A 19,945-nucleotide genomic window follows, 5' to 3' on the forward strand; every position below is an offset into this window, starting at 1 on the left:
ATAGACTGCTATCAGACAGCCTGTGTACCAGAAAATAGCTAAGCAAATAAAAAAAAAACTGTTAAAGAAATAATAATTCCATTCTCACCCCCCCTTCCAATAAATCCCATGGCTCAAGACTATGTTAATAGTTATAATAAAGTTATATATAATTATATATGTAATATAATAATAAAGAGTTAATAAGCAATTATTGTATGCAAGACATTGTTTTAGGAGCAGGGGATTAAAAAAATGAAATATACTTCCTTCCCTGCCCTCATGAGCTTATAGTTTTACAAGGGAGCATGTGCACAAATAGGTATGAAAGGACATATGAATGAATGAGCATTTATTAAGTGTTTACTATGCGCAAAGAAAGCATTGTGATAAGAACTAGGGGTAAAAACAGAAAAACAGAGGCAAGTGCCCACTCTCAAGGAACTTATATTCTAATGGAGAAGGAGAGAGCACATAGTGAGAGGTTTCAGCTGTGAGTCAGTTGCAAGTCTCATGGTCCTTAGGGTAAAAGAGCAAAGAAGTTGGTGAAGTCTTTTTTTTTAAAATAAATTTTATTATTATTTTATTTTAAACAATTTATTTAATATTTATTATTATTTTAAATTTATTTTATTTAAATTTTTATTTTATTTTATTTAAAATAATTTAGATATCTATTATTATTTTGGTTTAAATAATTTAAAATAATAATTAAAAATAATTTCCATGCATAAAATATACATTTCAGATATTGATCCCTTTGACAATGCCAAGGACTTTGGTAGAGACAACTTTCCTTTCCAGATCTTCAGGGGCAGTTGTGGTTTGTCCTTCATTCTCAAAGAAGACCATGACATCAGGAAGATGATGCCATGACTTGTAATTAAATTGGATTTGAGTGAGGTAGGGCTGTGCACAGTCGCCAGTCTCAGTCTCTCCTCTGGAGCCATCTGGGTCCAGTGGCCAGATATAGATCAGGACAGCTGTGGATGGCCCAGGATACAGTGGGAGACATTGCCCTTTTTAAGCTAAGGTCTCAACTCAGCAGTAGTTGACAGTAGTGGTCTGGATGATGCTGGTTTAACTACTCTGACACCTGCTGCCTGCTGGAGTTCCCTCAAGGTGGCTTGCCTGCCCCGTAGGGGGAAGCCGGTTGGCAGGTGGTGGGGGTGGTTGGCTCTTTCTCCACAGGAGCTGTTTCCCTGGATGATGACCTTCAGAACTAGGAAGCTGTACTGAATGCAGTACCAGGACTCTCAGAGATGCTATGGTTCCTTAGGCTTACCTGCCTAGTAGGGGCAACTGGCCAGCAGTTGGTATTGGTCTGGTGAAGATGGAGGGCTGTTTCCCTGGAGGATGCGTAGGTAGAATATAATGTGTGCATAGACGAGACCCAGACAAGGTGCCCACAGAAAATTTTAAAAGGAAGGTAGGGAAGGTTTCAATTTACCAATAAACAAGCATTATTAAATTTACCTGCATCCCTGAGGCTAGAGAAAATTGGTGGTGCAATGGATAGAATCAAGAAGACCTAAGTTCAAATCCTTCTTCAGACACTTACTAGCTGTGTGATCCTGAGCAAATCATTTAAGCTCTCAGTCTGTTTCTTCATTTGTAAAACGAGGGGTTGTACTTGGTGTCCTCTGAGGTCCGTTCTTGCTCTAAAGCAATGATCCTATGAGTCATCTGAAATAGAAGGAAATCTTAGACATTTCTTAAGCTGTGTACGTGATTGCTTCCATATGTGGTTTGTAAAACTCTTCTTGTAGAAAAATAGATTTTGGGGGCAGCTAGGTGGCGCAGTAGATAGAGCACCAGCTCTGGATTCAGGAGGACCTGCGTTCAAATGTGGCCTCAGACACATAATACTTACTAGCTGTGTGACCTTGGGCAAGTCACTTAACCCCCACTGCCCAACCAAAAAAAAAAAAGAAAAATAGATTTTGTTATATTTAAGACTAGCCATAGGATGTGTGGCTGAGGAGTACAGTAGATAAGGTGCATTTTTAAAACCTAGGCTGCAAGGTGTTTAGAGTTCTTGCCTGTGCCTTCACAATCTGTGAAGGGACCACAGATGTGGGCCACAGATGTGGCCATGGAACCCTCACCTGTAAAGTGAGGTGCTAGAACTAATCTTACCCCTTCCATAAGTGAATAAAGACCATAAGGGGCAGCTAGCGGTACAGCAGATAGGATGCTAGTTTTATAGTCAAGAAGACCTGAGCTCAAAAACTAGATAATTACTAGCTATGTGACCCTGGGTATGTCAATTAACCTCTGTCTGTCTCAGTTTTCTCATCTGTAAAATGGGAATGATAATAATAGCACCTGCTTCATACAGTTGTTGTGAGGATCAAATTAAATAATATTTGTCAAGTGCTTAGCACAATGACTGGTGAATAGTAGATGCTTAATAAATACTTGTTCCCCTTTCCTCCCCCGGCATTTATAGTTCAGATGGCTCAGCATATGTATGTGTATATGCTTGTTTAATATATATTATTTATTTATGTTGTGTATTATGTGTGTGTCTACATGCTTCTCCCCTCAAAATAGAAGCTCCTTAACAACAGGAACAGTTTCATTTTTATCTTTGCATCCCCAACTCCTAACATATTACCTGGCACATAGTAGGTGTTTAATTAATACTTGTTGATTGGTTGATCAGTTCAACCTGGCTTATTGCTCTACCTTTGGCATCTACTTGTAACTAAATCCCTAGGCATTGGGTACTTGTCTTATCCCTTTCATATCCGAATTTCAGTGCTTTCTCTCTGTTGATTATTTCCTCTGTTAATTATATCCTGTATATAGCTGGTTTGTGTGTATTTGCTTTTATATTATCTCCCCGCCCTTCCCCCATCAGACTGTAAGCTCCTCGAGGGCAGGGATTGTCTTTTGCCTTGTTTACCCCAGAGTGCACAGTGCCTGGCACACAGTAGGTGCTTAATAAATGTTTATTGATTGATTGAATCCCTGTCCTGGTTTCTAACCTCTAGGGCTAGAATCCTACCTTGCTCTTCTCCTCCTGAACTACACCCATAGCTAGGTTCCTGTAATTGCTGCCAGACCTTCCAGATGATGCTGAATATCTGCCTTTCTGTTACCAAATCTCCTGATACTGTTTCTGCCTCACCTGTTTCAATTCCCTCCAATCTTACTTGTTAAGATGGTCCCTGATTGCCTGCCCCACCCTGGTAGGTCCATTACTCCCAGTCTGGACTAGCCTATTGGTGATGAAACTCTGGTTTTGACATGGGTAGCAAGAAGGGAAACTGAGTCCTACCATACGCTCCTTCTGCACTGCCAAATCAATGTGGGTTTTTTTTTTTTTTTGGCATTTCCATACAATGGAAAAACAAATTTGGTCTGGATCCAGAGCACCTAGAATTGAAGTCATTGCTCTATCACTTAAATCTATGTGACATGGGCAGGGTACTTCATTTCTGTAGGCCTGGAATTCCTCAGCTGTAAAATGAGAGGACTGGACTAAATATCTATGCTGTTAATGCTTTCCCACTCAGATTCCTACCCTACTGGGCAGTCTTTATTGCCAGTTTCTTGAGTAGGGCCAGGCTAATGTGAATTTCTTCTCTGCTCAGTGCTTTGTTCTGGGTGTATTTTTGGTGACATCTGTGATCCAGTGATGCTGGCCTCTTTGCGGCTGGTTCAAATAGGAAATTCTATCTCTCACCTCCAGTCATTCTCACTGGCTGTCCCCCAGGACTGGAATATTCTCCCTTTTCTATTCCACCTCCTACCTTCCTTGGCTTCCTTCAAGCCCCAGGCAAAATCCCACGGAGGTCTATATCCCAAAGACAGCAAAAAAAAAGGGGGACAGGGACCTCTTTGTGCAAAGATATTTATAGCAGCTTTTCTTTGGTGAGGCAGCTGGGGTTAAGTGACTTGCCCAGAGTTTACACAGCTAGTGAGTGTTATGTGTCTGAGGCCAGACTTGAATTCAGGTCCTTCTGACTCCAGGGCCAGTGCTCTATCCACTGCACCACCTAGCTGCCCCTGTAGCTATTCTTTTCATGGTGGCTAAGATGTCAAAGGGAAACTCATCAATTGGGGAATGACTGGACAAGTTGTAGTGTATGATTGTGATGGAATATTATTGTACTATAAGAAATGACAAGCAGGATGATTTCAGAAAAGCCTGGAAAGACTCACATGAACTACTGCAAAATGAAGTGAGCAGAACCAAGAAAACAGTGTACACAGTAACAGTACGATGAAGAATTGTAAATGACTTAGCTATTCTCAGCAATACAATGATCTAAGACAATCCCAAAGGATTCATGATGAAGCATACCATCTGCCTCTAGAGAAAAAACTGATATTGTTTAAATACAGACTGAAGCATGCTAATTTTCACTTTCTTTCATTCTTTTTTTTTTTATTCGAGTCTTCTTGTACAAAATGACTAATATGGAAATGTTTTACATGATTACACATGTATAACTATATCTGATTGCATACTGTCTCAGAGAGGGGAAAGGGGAGGGAAAGAATTAGGAACTTAAAACTTTAAATAAAAAAAGAATGTTAAAAATTATTTTAACATGTAATTGGGGAAAATTATATATGTATAATAAAAAGAAAATTTAAAAACCCCACCTTCTCCAGGAAGCTTTTCCTGATCCCCCTTAATTCCAGTTCTTTCTCTCTATTGATTATTTCCTTTTTATCCTGCATATAACTTGTTTGCATATATTTGTTTACATATTGTCTCCCAGTTAGACTATAAATTCCTTGAGGGCAGAGACTATTTTTGCCTTTCTTTGTATCCCCAGTGCTTAGCACAGTGCCTGGCACATAATGGTCACCTGATAAACGTTTATTGACTGACTAACTGATGGAAACCATTTGCTCCCTACTGAAATACATATGAGTGTGATCAAGAGGCTTCAGCACTACGTCTCCAAATAACTATTTTATTTCCCAATCTATTCTCAGCTATCTCCACCAGTGTGCATGTAGCTATGTAACTAGTCATCATTGCTACACATCCTGCTAGTCTAGAGAGCTGGAAAAGGTTGTGTTAATCAGGGTTTTAATAGTAAAACTGGAAGGTCAGGTCCCACTCTGGCGAATTCCATTTCTTTAAAAAAAAAATACAGTTCCCACTATGTTCCAAGAGTTGTTCCAGGTGCTGGGGACGGAAACACAGAAACAAATAGTCCTTCAAGGAGCTGACCTTCTACTAGGGGATACTTTACACAGTTATCCCTCCCACATCAACTTTCCCCATCATGGTTTCAATATATCATGGGTTGGCATAAGAAATTAAATAGAAATTTTGGGGGAGTTTTGTGGAAGCCACAGACTACACAAGAAGGCCAGCAGAGGGGGCAGCTAGGTGGCACAGTGGATAGAGCAGCAGTCCTGGAGTCAGGAGGACCTGAATTCAAATATGGCCTCAGACACATAACACTCACTAGCTGTGTGACCATGGGCAAGTCACTTAACCCCATTGCCTGGCCAATGGAAAAAAAAAAAAGCAGGCCAGCAGATGATGCAGAAAAAGATTAGAAACTCAGAAATGCATAAAATATATGTATATTACTGGATAATATCAATACATTTTATCTTTTAATATCATAATAATTCAAACTTCTTCTTTGGTACGAAGGGAGGGCCAAAAATTTTTATGTGGATTTTCCAGATCACGGCAGGGATTGGGGGGGGAAAGGGGAACCCCAAACCCCTAAGATATGGGATAACTGTAGTCACAAAGAGGTATAGCAAGACCCTGGAGTACCTTCAGAGAGCCTCTGATGGTGTCTCCCCAACATGGAGAGATGGGAAGCCTACTTCTGGGAGACTCCTGATGATGCACAGTACGTGTTCCCTGAAGATTCAGAGCAGGTGTAGACATTCTGTAAATCGTTTCGGTCTGCTTACCACATGCTTTAGAGAAGTCTTTTTGACTATCTGTGTAACTGGAATGGGAGGTGTCTTTTGGCTTCTCTTCCCTCCGCTTGGCTCTGTCCCTGTTGAGAGAGACAATGCTGTCATCATTCGAGAGGCTTTTGGGCTCTCCCCACTGAGGTTGCCATGTGGCCCTGTAAACACAAGGCCAGTTTCTTTTCTTGCCTTTACAGTTGTTCTTTCTCCTTTGCAGTGAAGGGAGACTGCCATAACACCATCCTATTACACAAGATTGGTGGACAGTTCAGTACCAATGCTCTGAGGGTCAAGGAGTGGCCTTCAAGACCTGGTCCAGCATAGCTGAGATGAGGATCCATTTGACAGCAGCTCTGTTTCCGGGTATAAACTTGGTTGGACAAAGGTAATATATACGCCAACTCTCCCCAGAGGCTCAGGTAGGATTGGGAAAAGTATGCCTTTGAGGTATTGGGGAGAAATATTTGTACTTTTGTTCTTCTTATATCTTCTAAGTAATATCCCTTTGTAAAAACTGAAATACAGTTACCTCTTCCACATCATGGGGGATAGGGACACCCCCCTGCAATCTGGAAAATCCATCTAAAATTTTTTAGCCCTCCTTTCATTCCAGAGAAGAAGTCTGAATTATTATGGTATTAAGACAAAATATGTTGATATTATGATACTATGCATATATTTATGCATTTCTGAGTTTCTTAACTTTTCTGTATTATCTGTGGCTTCCACAAAACTCCCCAAAAATTCCCATTTAATTTTTTATGCTGACCCTTAATATATTGAAACAGCAATGGGGAACTTGGAGATGAGGAAGGGATAACTGTACTTGTTAAGTAGTTAAGTGGATCTGGGTTTCTGGTTGCTAACTAGCATCTAACACAGCTGGTAGAGGCTCAAGCTGATGGCGTTAGAGAAGAGATACCCAACCCCCCCCCCCCAGGGGTACCCTAGCACCCTGAGTAGCAGTTGTAATTTAATTGACTATAGGAGAGTGAAGAAGAGGTTATATGCTACCCAAGGAAAATTGAGGAAGAACAGGGCAATAAAAGCCAGGCTAAGGAATGGGAGGTAAGGAGAAATTAGCATAAGCTTCCTGTGGATTGCATCTGAGTTGAATCTGAAAGGAAGACAAAGATTTGCAGCAGCAAAGAGGAAAGGCATTCCAGGATCCTGGGTGTGATTCTGCTCCTCTCTTAGGCTCTCTCTCTTAGTTTCCTCACCCAAAATGCACTCATACAGGGAGATTGGAGGATTCCACCATATGGCAACAATACGAATAGGTCTTTCAAAGATCTAGGATAACCCTTATGCATGCTTGCTCTTCTACCACTGTTCACTCCAGCTCCTGAGTCCCCACCGGTGTGCTTCTCATTTAACAATTCAGCTAGCTGACCCCATTAACTTTTCATCAAAATACATACTAAACAGAAGGCAGAGCAAGGATAATTATAACATAACTTTCAACCCATAAACATGGGACACTGTTGTGGGTCATGGCTGATCAACCTGACCCATGTTTGACCAGGGTGGTCTGGGACCTCAGGTTCAGAACTGGAATGAAATGAGACCTTCATAGGCTCATATCTAACAGTTAACAAAAGGAAGTTGATTCAGCTATAGCAGGACGAGAGCATTCAAAGCATAGAATAGATGGTCATTGAGTATATTATTGATTTAGCTGAGTGTTGCATTTTTTGTGCTACTGATGGTCGTGCTCCTGGTCTGCAATCTGAAACCTGAAGGAAGAGATTCAGTTTCTCGTGTCGACTTTTTAAATACCCAGATGACCAGAAAAGCTTCATTGGTGACATAAGTTTTAGTCCCCTAAAACAATAAAATTTTTAGAACAGTTTCAGTACCTTTTAAGAAAAAACTGACATGAACTTTCTGGGGTGGGGTTCCCCCTATTCTCGTCCCCTAGGTGGCAAGGCCCTAAGGGTTTTCTAAAGGACCTTCTACCACTTAAAGGATTTTAGGACTGCAGTCCTGGACAACTCTGACCTCAGAGGTTCAAGAAACCTGACATAAGCAGCACGAGAGGAAAAGAAAAAAAAAACCTAAAAATACAGAGAGAGCAAGACCCAAATAAAACAAAACAAAACAAAAAGACAACCAGTCACATGACAGTATCCTTAAGAAGGAATAAAACCGAAGGCTTTGCCTTCTCCCTTTGGAAGGACTGAATCCCAGATCTAAATGATCTGGTCCCATGTGGTAGAAGATGTCAAATGTTTGAAGTTTCCAATGAGTCTCCCAATAAAGAGTGATAATGAGGAGGATGGGCAGCTAGGTGATGAAATAGAAAGAGTGCCAGGTGCAAAGTCAGGAAGACCCGAGTTCACATCTAGCCTCAGACACTTATTAGCTGTGTGACCTTGGGCAGGTCTCTTAGTGTCTGTTTGCCTTGATCCGCTGGAGAAGGAAATAGCAAATCACTCCAGTATCTGCCAAGAAAACTCTGATGGACAGCATGGTCCACGGGATTACTTAGAGTCAGACACAACTGAACAAAAACAACAACAAAATTTTCTAGTTCCCTATTTGCCTCAGTTTCCACATCTGTAAAATGAGCTGGAGGAAGAAATGGCAAATCACTCCGGTATCTTTGACAAGAAAACCCTAAATAGGGTCACAAAGAGTTGGACGTGACTGAAAAACACCTGAACAATGAGGAGGATTATCAGCACCAGGAGCATCAGGGCCACAAGTGAAGTCACTAATCTTCATCATGGGTCAGGATCATCAGTAGTAAAGTAGACAAGGAATCATTACCCTCTTGCATGAACTGTCCTAGTACCAGGGTGGACAACAAGAATTGCCCCAGACCACCACTCATTAATGTCCCCTGGACCACTAGGCAGGCTATCCCTGTCTTTGGGAATTCCATGGGAGTAGAAAAAGAGCGTATACAATCTTTGCCCCATTAGGAGCTTCTTCTAAACAACTAACTACTCTCATTCTTCCATAGAGACTAGATAAATTTCAAAACCTCACCTGTTTTGCCAGAAAGCAGGCCACCTTCCAGCAGTTTCATCCCTTGGTCCTTCTAAGCCCTTCTAGGGGAGGAGTTGTCCATTGACCGCTGGCTACTGTAATGGTAGCAAGGTGGAGGATCCCTATCAGTTCCAGTTTTCAGTAAACAAAGGAATACACTGAGCTTGTTTTTTTGTCGCTGTTCATGCTAGTGCCCACTCTTCTGGGGCCCATGTCTCTGCCAATTTTGATTTTGGGGCACATGCTACTATCAATTGCCATTGTTGTGTCTTTGCTACTGGGGCATACCCCATTGGCCACTCTGCCATCTGTTGCTGCTAGAGCCTAGCAATACTTCCTCATTCTGGAACCTAGCAGTGTTGTCCTCTGCCAGAGAAGGAGGGCTTCCCAGGTGCTGCTGCTTCTGGGGATTGGCTCTGCCCCCCATTCTTGAGTTGACTTCTTATCCCGGAGATTGGCTCTGCCACTCTATTCTTGGATTGACTTCTTATCCCAGGGGATTGGCTCTGCCCCCCATTCTTGGATTGCCCTCTTATCCCGGGGTCTAATTCTTCCTTCCTGTCCTGAGGACAAGTATTGCCATGGTGATGAGGGCTATTGCAATGCCACTGCCCAATTTATTTCAGGAAAGGAGTAGTGTTGCAGGCTATACTGTTGCTGTAGCCTGACTTTACCTCCCCTTGCCACACCACCCACCATGCAAGGGCAGAGTGAATGCCCTATGTCGGAGGCCAAGAAACCAAACGGGTCAGGTACCTCAGGTTCATAATTGGAATGAAACGAGTCCCTTTAACAAAAAGAGATTTACTTAGCCATGACAAAAGAAGGACATTCAGAGAAGGGAAGAGATTTTCTTTGAAGACACCATTGATTAAGCTGAGCACAGTTTTTCCTGTGCTGCTGTTCACTAGCCATGTTGCTGGTCTGCAGCCCCAGCTTTAGGGAAAGCTTCAAGTGTTTTCATTCTCAGATGACCAGGAAACTGTGTCAATGGCAGACACCTTAGCCTGGGTTTTACATTTTGGCTCCTTTGGCTGCATGCTGAGGAGATTCCCAAACAATAAGTAGCAGTGCAAAGAGAGAAGTAAACCCTCTCCATCATAAATCAGCTCTTCGAGGCAGCAGGTGATAAATAACACAGAGAAGAATAAATCCTTTTTTTCCCCATTAGGCTCTGAAGTATTTCCTTAGACCCCCTTCCTCGTGCAAAGCAGTGAAAGAACTCACTCCATGGTGATTAGCCAAATCCTTATTCTGCTGGCTAAGCCATACTCAGGCAAGTTACATTAGCCCAAACATCACCAAACAAACTGAGAGTCCTGGGTTTCCCAGTTATTAATTCCAAAGTTCCTTTGTCAGTTACGTGCCAATTAGGTGCTAGAAAATGTGACAATCTTGCCATATTTTACCAGGGTGTGGCCACTGCACATGCTACAGCTTCTTGGAGCTATAGTTGAGAATTGGTGGACATCTAAGGTGGAGGAGCAGCCCTGAAAAGGGTTCAGCATCCCTCACACCAGAAGGGCTAGTCCTCCCTGATCACCCCATACGCCTGCTTTGTCACTAACAAGTAGTGCAACCTGGGGAAAAACAACCACTCAGTTTCCCTTGGCCCTAGTTTCTTCCTGTGGTCAAACAAGGGGTTTGGACTAGATGTCTCTAACTTCCTTTATTGGGTACCTAAGTGGCAGGGTTGATAGAGTGTTACGCCTGGAGTCAGGAAGACTGTTTTTCCTGAGATCAAATCCAACCTTAGACACTTAACTAGCTTTGTGATCCTGGGCAAGTAACTTAATCTTCTTGGCCTCAGTTTCCTCATCTGTAAAATGTGCTGGAGAAAGAAATGGCAAACCATGTCTTTGCCATGAAAATTCCCAGTGGGGTCATGAAGAGTCAGGCACAACTGAAAAATGACTGAACAATTAAAAAAAGTCCCTCATTGCTCTAATTTTCTCTGTGTTTTTGAAATGAGCAGAATTATGAGGTGAGGGGTAGGTACATGTACTGGGATATAGGTCAGGGCAGGAAAGGGCAAGTGACTGGGAGAACAAAGGATTTAGACAGCACAAAAGATTTTTAAGAACCAAAGGAAAGCTGTTCTGGTCTTTCACTCAAGGGTATTTATTCCTTTATGAATAAATGTTCCTATTTGGGTTGCTGAATATTGGAGCCAAGACAACAGGACTGACCAGAATGTCAGCTACTGCTAGCTTCACAGGACTGTCTGATTCCTCACCAGCATTCACAAAATACAACACTGTTTACAGATACAGAGCCAGGGAAAAGCAGTGAGGGAAACCAAAAGGAAGGTCTGGGGCAGGAAAGAACACAGAGCAGAAATCCGGAAGAGGGTAACTAGGATCTAGAGGAATCTGCTTTTGATTGGGGAAAGGAAACTAAGGAAATTGAATGACTATTAGGACACCCCTCTCAACAATTCTGCTGTAGTCAGGCCAGGAGAGTTTGCAGGGGGTGAAGCCAGGAATGAAGAGGATAGGAGTAAAGAGATGGTGGTATGAAATCTAAACCAGGACTTTGATTCTGACAGCTTTTTAAAGCCCTCTTTGGAATTGCATTACAGGTCTTCCTTGAACACCCCAGCTCTTTGGTATATTGGCATATAGTATGGAAAGGGAGAGGAGGGGTTACCCCTTATTCCAAAGGGACAAGGTCTTAAAAAGTTGTTGTTTCCAAAAGCTGTGTGAAGCATGCCTCTGAGTCACCCAGACTTGATGCCAGCTTACATTTTACAGACCTGGGCCAGCCCTAGAAGGAACCTTGTCACAGGCTTCAATTCACATCATGAACAGATGCTGTTTGTTGGCCCAGTAATGAAAGGAATTCTTCTCCTTCTGGAGCTCTGAAAAATTAGATAGAGGGGTGGCCTAATCCATTTCCTTGCACATTGGTGAGTTAGCAGTAGGCAGGCAGTTCTGGTAGGTGACTCACCAGTAAATGACTGGTAGAAATAGAGTGTAGCAGGTCATTTGTCTTTGGGATAGAGTTCAAATTCATTGGTCCTGCAGTTATGCTTCATGAAGGCTTAATCACATCCTATAATTTCTCATTGTCTCTAGAGGGTTTGATTCTCTCTTTCTTCATCCTCGCACTCCCTGCTAAAGTGATAATGAAAGTAATAATAAATAAATAATAAATACTAATAATAAAGTAATAAAAAACTCACATTTATACAACATTTTAATATTTACAAAATGTTTTCCTCACAACAGCCCTGTGACATAGGTAGTCAGTACAAACATTACTATTATTTCAATTTTACAATGAGTAAGCACAATATCAGAGAAGAGGGAAGTAACTTACCCAAAGACACACAATTAGTAAGAGGGAGAATTGGGATCATACTGCAGGCCTCCTGACTCCAAACCCAGGGTACTTTCCATGACGTTCTGGTACAAAGCTGGAACAATGGGGTGGGGAAGACTGGTTGTGTGTATTCTGTATGTGCTGTTGGTAGGGTCAGAAAGTGGTGGATAGAGCACTGAAGCTAAAGTCAAGAATACCTGAGTTCAAATTCTGCCCCAGATGCTTAACAGCTAAGTGAATTACTTAACCTTTCTATACCTCAGTTGCCTCATTTGTAAAATGAGTGATTGAACTCAGTGGACTTTAAGAATCCTTCCAGCTCAAATTATGTGATTCCCTCATTCTGTGTTTGAGATGACTGAGCTCTTTCACAGTGGGTGCATTTCAAGAACAGTGTCAAGCTGGGGCTCAGCCGAGTTTCTGTGAGCCGGGAGTGGTTCCCGGTGCCTTTGTCCCACCCACATCTGACCTGTGCCTTCTTGCCTTTCCAGAAGACCAGCTCTTCCTACTGTGGTTGTACCCCCCTTTTCCTATTAACAGGAAGGTTGAGGGAGGGATCAGAGTTCTAAATGAGAGGAAACACTCACTATCTCTGTGAGTTCTCTCTTTGTCTGGGACATTGTGATCTGGAGACATATGAGTCAGACTCAAGAAGTCCCCTCACGCCCAACCCACATCTTCTTTATTACTTCTTTCATTGACTTTTCAGTCATTTTTTAAAATCTTACTTGTGAAATTAAAACAACATAGACAGAATCTAGGGTAAATGAGGAGGTTGCTACTTGGTCTCTTTTCTAAGGGAGGATGGAAAACACAGAGTGACCTCCAAGAATTAAAAAAAATAAAAATAAAAATAAAAAACAGGCTAAGCAACATTTATCCAGGATGCTGTGGGCATGCAGGCCTATCTGAAGAGTAGGAGATGCTGAGATAACCTATTGAGCCTATTAAAAAAAAAAAAGAATGAGGTGAAAGGGTTTTGACCTCAGATGTTAGCCCCAGAGAGTGAGGGGAAGAGGTTTGGGTTCTAGAATGAGGCTAACAGACTTCAATCTATTTGCTCTCTGCTCCCCTCAGTCATATGGACGTATGTTATGTGTGTATATATATGTTTGTATGTATACACATATATATATATGTGTATTTGTGTGTGTCCATCCCCAAAGCATCCTGGATAAATACTGCTTAGCCTGTTTTTAAAAAAAAATACTTGGAGGTCACTGTATATACATATATTCAAGATAAACTCTTTCCTGGTTCCCCACTTCTGCTTTTCAGCCCATCCTAAGGCCCTATTCCATTGTCCATTTTTTGAAACAAATAGGCTGTGAAGGAAAGGTGGTGGTATTTCTCTGTGAGCATTTTTCCTAACCATGGAGATACTTTGTTATTCTGCCTCATCATTTTCTATACAACCCGAGACCTTTCATGTGTCTCTCTGCTCTGCTGACCTGGAGGAACGGGAACACAGAGGCTGAATGATTCCCTGGGAGGAGAGCCAGGGTCACAATCCCTGCGGAACCTGATTCAGGCATGACTCAAAGCCATGCTCTCCGACTTGCAGCCAACAGTCAGCGTGGGGTTTGTATGCGGCTGTGTGCAGAACACCGCTCCCCCCTCCTGCAAGCTGATCTGCATGCAGGAGAGCTACAGACCTGCTGGAAATCTGGCCTCAGAGCTGTGGAATTCCAGCAAGGTGGCATTTCCATATTCTCTGGCAAGAACTAATTAGTGATTATAAAGCTCTTTGAAAATATGAAGAACTGAATGATAATATCTATAATGAGCCTTATTTCTCTCCCTTTCCCTTCTTCCCTAGGTGGGGGGAGGGGGAGGGACAGGTTTACACAGACTGGGGATAGGGCAGAGAGAAAACAGCATTCTTCCTCTGACTCATTAGTATAAGAAGATCGTAGACTTGGAGCTGCAGGGGACCACAAATGCCATCTCGTCTCTCCCACTCATTTTATAAATGGGGAAATTGAGGCATGGAAAGGCTGAGCAGCTTGTCCAGGGCCACATAGGAACTGAGCGGCAGATGTGAAATACAAACAGTGGTCCAATGATGTCTACAAATGGCCCCCGTTTCAGCGGGTAGCTCTAGCCAGGAAGTTGGAGAAAGGAGAGCAGCTGGGTCATTTAATTGTAAAAAGATCTCTTCATACATACATACATACATACATACATACACACACACACATATATATATATATATATAAACTCACTTTTCCTCCATTATAATGTAAGCGCCTTAGAATTGTTCTGTTTGCTTTACTTTTGAGTTTCCAGGACTCAGCCGAACTTGCCACAAGGGTGGGGAATCTGCAGCCTCGAGGCCACATGTGGATTGTTTGGATTCAATCAAAAGGCCACCCTAGAGGGCTAGAGGGCCACATGTGGCTTTGAGGCTGCAGGTTCCTCACCCCTGGCCTTGGTATAAAGCAAGCACTAAATAAATGCTCTCTCTGTCTCTCTCTTTGTCTCTGTCTCTCTCTCTGTCTTTCTGTTTCTTTGTCTCCGTCTCTCACCTGTCTGAAATAAGATATGTTAACCATTTTGCGACTTAAAAAGTGATACATAAATGTGAACTATTATTATTGGTATCAGTCACCATTTTCTGTTACTGTTATCGTACATTTAATGAAAACATGGCAGAACCCTAACTCTGCGTGATTGGTGCTTTGCCTTGGAGTAGAAAATTTAGATGATATAAAAATCTCCTTTAGCAAAGGAGAAGGAGGTGAAGGGAGTTTAAGCTCAGATGCTGGCCCCAGGAGTTGGGAAAAGATAGGTTGAGTTTGAGGCTGTGGGGACACTTGACAGTTTACCCCCTGACTCTCTCACTCTCATAAATTCCCAACCCATCCTTGCCCAGTCAGGTGGGCAGAAGTTCCCTAGAACTTTTCCTTCCCTTCTACATTTCCTGGAGGATCAGTGTATCTCCTATCCTCCGCAAGCAGGAAGACTTCTCCCTCGTCAGAGTGCGAGATGGAGATATATGATCTGAGGACAGGGAGAGCGATATGCTTGCTTGGGGGTGAGGGACCCCTTCATTTTTGTTTTTATTTTTTTGTTTGTTTTTTGTTTTTGTTTTTTTTGCATTGTCAGAGTCTAACACAATGCCTGACACAATGCAGACGCTTAATAGATGTTTGTTGGACTGAATTAAATTGAACAGGTCATCCAGGGATAACCTGAGGAAGGGGGGTGGAGCGGTTAAGCTGAATCAGGAAGGGAGAAAACCTTGATCAAAGCTAGAGGTCTCCCACAGACTAGAAATTAATTTAGTAGGGGTAGAGGACCCAACAGGGAGTACAGGCTTTTGAAACAGTATAAGAAGGCCTTATGGTTCTGGCAGAGAAAGGAGCTGATGTAATATTCCAATTAGGAGAGCAATAAGAAAGTCTAGGCCTAAATTCCAGCTTAGAAAAATAGATGAAGAAGCCACGTTTCATGAGCAGGCATTTTGGTGCCGTGGCAAAGGCCATAGCTCTTTGGAGCGGGAAAATCTGAGTTCAAAGCCATGCTTTGTTGTCTGTGTGACCTCAGAAAAACTAGTTAGCCTCTCTGGGCCTCAGTTTCCTCATCTGAAAAATGAGGGCTTGGCTTTGATTTTTTTTTTCCCAGCTCAAAATCTATGATCGGATAGTAAAAATTTGGAAGAAAGGTTGAGGCTTGGAATGAAAACATGATACAGTTCCCTAAAGCTGTGATCTCCAAGCCAATGTGCAGTTCAATTGCAGTTATCTTGTGAATAGAAATATATACTTCGTATGTTCATCAATTCTCTGCTTTCTGAGAAAAATCCACTTGGGAAATCTCAGTCTTATCTCCGTTAGCCCAAGGAATAAAAGGGGTTTGTCCATATCTGTTGTTGTTATTGTTGTTCTTGCTGGTTCTTCATTCTCAAAGAGGAGCATGACATCAGGAAGGTGATGCTACAACCTGCAAATGAATTGGACTGTGCAAGGTCAACAGCCTCGCTTTCTCCCCTGGAACCATCTGGGTCTAGTGGCAAGATATAGATCAGAATGACTGGACATGGCCCCTACCCACATCTGTAATGAGAAATAGGAGGTTCAGGTCACCAGGTGTAGAAGCCAGGTGTGGTATACCAGTAATAGTCATGGCCCCTTGAATTTATCTATGGAGCTGAAACTATAGAAGAGGTAAAAATCAGAAAAAGATGAGCTGGTGGACAATTTAGGGTGCCTGCCACTCAGGTAATCCTCACAGTTACAAGGGGAAAATGGTGGCCAGTAGAAAGCCGCAGGTATTTCTCACATCTTCCTCTCCACTGTCCAACTGTAGAATAGATTTGTGGATGCCTACTTTCCCTGTCAGGCTGCTAGGTGGCCCAGTGGATAGAGCACTGATCTTGGAATCCAGAAGTCTCATCTTCTGGAGTTCAAATCTGGCCTCAGATACTTATTAGCTGTGTCACCTAACCCTGTTGGCCTCAGTTTCCCCATCTTTAAAATAAGCTGGAGAAGGAAATAGCAAACCACTCTAGTATCTTTGCCAAGAAATCCCCAAATGAAGCCATGGAGAGTTGGATATGAATGAACAATAACAACTTTTCCTCTCACATCAGTAGGCATGGAGGATGGGATGAAGGTGAGGTAAGAAGAGAGATAGACTGACAGCATCCTAAATGTGATGTAGAATTTTTTATTAGTATGTGTCACCCAGCCCCCCCCAATTAATGAGAAATGTGAAGAAAATAGGGTAATGAATATGATAATATGATAATATATATGGAATGTTCTGAGCTTCTTTGAAGGAAGGTGCGAGGTATTATAACTATTATTTTCACACAGCGCATCTCTATTTTTATTAATGTGTTAAAAATACAGAAGATTTGCTTTTTATGAAGCATTAACACTCTTCAGACGAGTAATTCCCCAACCATTTCATAGATTTCATAAAGTCACAGAAGTGGAAGAGACTTTAGAAATCTAGATAATCTAGTCCTTCCCTACTCCCATCCCCATTATCTCCTTCAGTCTTTGGTCCTCCACTCAGCTGTTGGCTATTGGCTGTTAGCCTTTATTTTATTTTTTAAAATAATTTATTTATTTTTAGTTTTCAGCATTTGCTTCCATAAGATTTTGAGTTTTAAATTTTCTCCCCCTCCCTCTCCTCCCTTCTCCCCAAGATGGCCTTTATTTTTTTTGTTACCACCTAGAATTTCCTCAAAATACTATTCAGTCACTATTTCCAGTAATTTTTCATTGACTTAAACTCAAATGATGTTCAAAAACATGCAGTCACTGAAAGCTAGATTTAGATTTAAAGAATTATCCTACCACGTAGGAAGAGTATGAAAAAAAAAGATACATAGGTATGCAGGGGATTACCAAAATGAACATTGGAAATGCTGTGGTGAGGATTTAGAATCCAATCCAATAGCATTTATTAACTGCTGGGTATTAAGCTCTAATGATACAAAGGTTTTTGGGGCAGCCAGGTCTGGAGTCAAGAGGACCTGAGTTCAGATCTGGCCTCAGACACTTACTAGCTGTGTGACCCTGGGCAAATCACTTAACCCTGTTTGCCTCAGTTTGCTCAATCTGTAAAATGAGCTAGAGAAGGAAATGGCAAAACACTCCAGTATCTTTGCCAAGAAAACCCCAAACGGGGTCATGAAGAATCAGGTAAGATTGAAACAACTAAATGACAAAATACACAGGTTTAACAAAAAATATCCTAGCCCTTGAGGAGGGATACAACATATAAACAAATAGGTGTTTATGAGAGAGTGTAGTTCATCTGGAATCAATCAATCAGAGTGCTGACTTAGGTGTGAACAAGACGTAGATGTCTCCATTAAATCAATCAATTAATGAAGGGGACTAGACTCAATGGGGAAGTCCTTGAAAGCTTTGGATGAAATGTAGGTAGGTGTCTTGATATTGGCTAAGGAGGTTTATTTGTATCCTGTGGGTCTTCTATAAAACAGCAAGCCAGTTTGGAAGCCAGGCATTCCACCACCTGGCACCATAGAGAAGTCCAGTCAAGCCACTGGAAAAAAAAAAATCACTAAGGGGCTGAGACAGACAGACTCTGCTTCCTTCCCCTCCACCCTTTGACTGTAGGAGGATCCTGTGAATTTGAAAAGGTTTGGAAGATTCTGGACTTGCTATCTGCGGCATCCTAGCAGCAACCACAGAACAGCTGATGTCAGTATCTGCATCAAGGGCCAAAGACACGCTAGATGCACTGAGGGAAAGCTGCTTGAGGGACAGAAGAAGTCCACCACATTATCAGGGGAACCTCCTGAAAACCCCAGGAAGAGGACTTCTAGGACTTGTGAGTTATTTCCTCTTTGCTCTAAGCTTGAGCCCATTCTCCTCGGGATTCTGTCTGTCTGTACCAATGCAGAATGGGTCACAGACTTTGTTGGGGGGGGATGTTTAATACCAATTGTTATGACTATATCACCTATGTAAATATTCCTTTCTAATAAACTAATTAAGTCAGGTTGATAATCATTGAGAGGCACATTGATGGGGGTTCATGAGCTCAGACCCTCAGCATGCCCTAGACCTCTAAGGCGAGACATAACAGCCACTCTCTGGTACCCAACTTGCCAGTACAAGTTGGGATTGGGAGAGTAGCTCCAATGCAGGTGTTATATATATATATAATAGGTAAGAGTGAATATTGATAACAAAGGGGACTAAGAAAGAGTTCCTATAGGAGAAATCACATGACATGCATTGCAAAGGAAGCTAAGGATTTTAAGAGGAACAAGTCAGAAGAGAGAATAGTACAAGCATAGGGGACAGTGTACAAAGGCATGGTGGTGGGAAATTGAGTTGAGGGAGCAATAACCAGACTGATTTGGCTGGAATGTGGAGTACTCTAAGGTACTTGATTAGGTATTAGGTAAATACCAATGTATTTAACAGGCATTAAATCTAAAATGGCAGGTTAGAGATTGTGAAGAGCTTCAAACACCAAGCTGAGGAATTTGTATTTTATCCTAGAACCAATAGGAAGCCATCGAACTTTCTTGAGCAAGAGAATAACATCATTGGATGTATTTCAGGAAGATTGTTTTGGCAGCTGTGTGGTAGATAGATTCAAGAGTAAAGAAATTTTAGAAACTAAGAATCCAATTAGATAGCTATTGCAATATGTTAGGTAATGGATATAAAGGACTTGACCCAGAGTGAGAACCCTGTGAAGAAAGAGAAGACCAATGTGAACAATGCTATAGAATAAAGAAAGTCAAGCAGTAGCTTAGAAAGTGAATGTCCCTCTAGAAAGGCACAAATGAAGGGGACACAGAGAAGGGAAGAGAATCATGTTCTCTCAAGTATCGATCATCCACTCTATTTTTTCTCAGGCCAAGCTTCTGTTTTAAGGTTTAGATGAAATCACAAAATTGTAGAATTTCAGAGCTGGAAGAGACTTTAGAAAGTATCTAGTCCAAATACCTCATTTTAAAAATGAGAAAGTTGAGCCCCAGAGAAATGAAGTGACTTGCTCAACATTCCATGGCTACTTAGTGGTAGATTCAGAGTTAGAACCTGGGACTCCCAAGTATGGTCTTCCTCCTGTCTTTCCTCTGTTCTCGTCTCTCTCTCTCTCTCTCTCTCTCTCTCCCTCCCTCCCTCCTTCCCTCTCCTTCCTTTCCTTCCTTCCTTCCTTCTTTCTTTCCTTCCTTCCTTCCTTCTTTCCTCCCTTCCTTCCTTCCTTCCTTCCTTCCTTCCTTCCTTCCTTCCTTCCT

The 19,945-nt window shown here is 42.0% G+C and overlaps 1 long non-coding RNA gene across 1 annotated transcript in view; it reads left to right on the forward strand.

Moving 5' to 3' along the window:
- The first annotated feature begins 18,316 nt into the window (after positions 1 to 18,316).
- LOC114052726 overlaps positions 18,317 to 19,945 on the forward strand; it is a 20,212-nt gene continuing 18,583 nt past the window's right edge. Inside the window, exon 1 of the long non-coding RNA XR_003570311.1 lies at positions 18,317 to 18,519. This is a non-coding gene — a long non-coding RNA (uncharacterized LOC114052726). The remainder of the gene's footprint in view (positions 18,520 to 19,945) is intronic.

Source organism: Vombatus ursinus, unplaced genomic scaffold, assembly GCF_900497805.2.
Source record: "Vombatus ursinus unplaced genomic scaffold, bare-nosed wombat genome assembly UNPS02014809.1, whole genome shotgun sequence".
Taxonomy (NCBI): Eukaryota; Metazoa; Chordata; class Mammalia; order Diprotodontia; family Vombatidae; genus Vombatus; species Vombatus ursinus.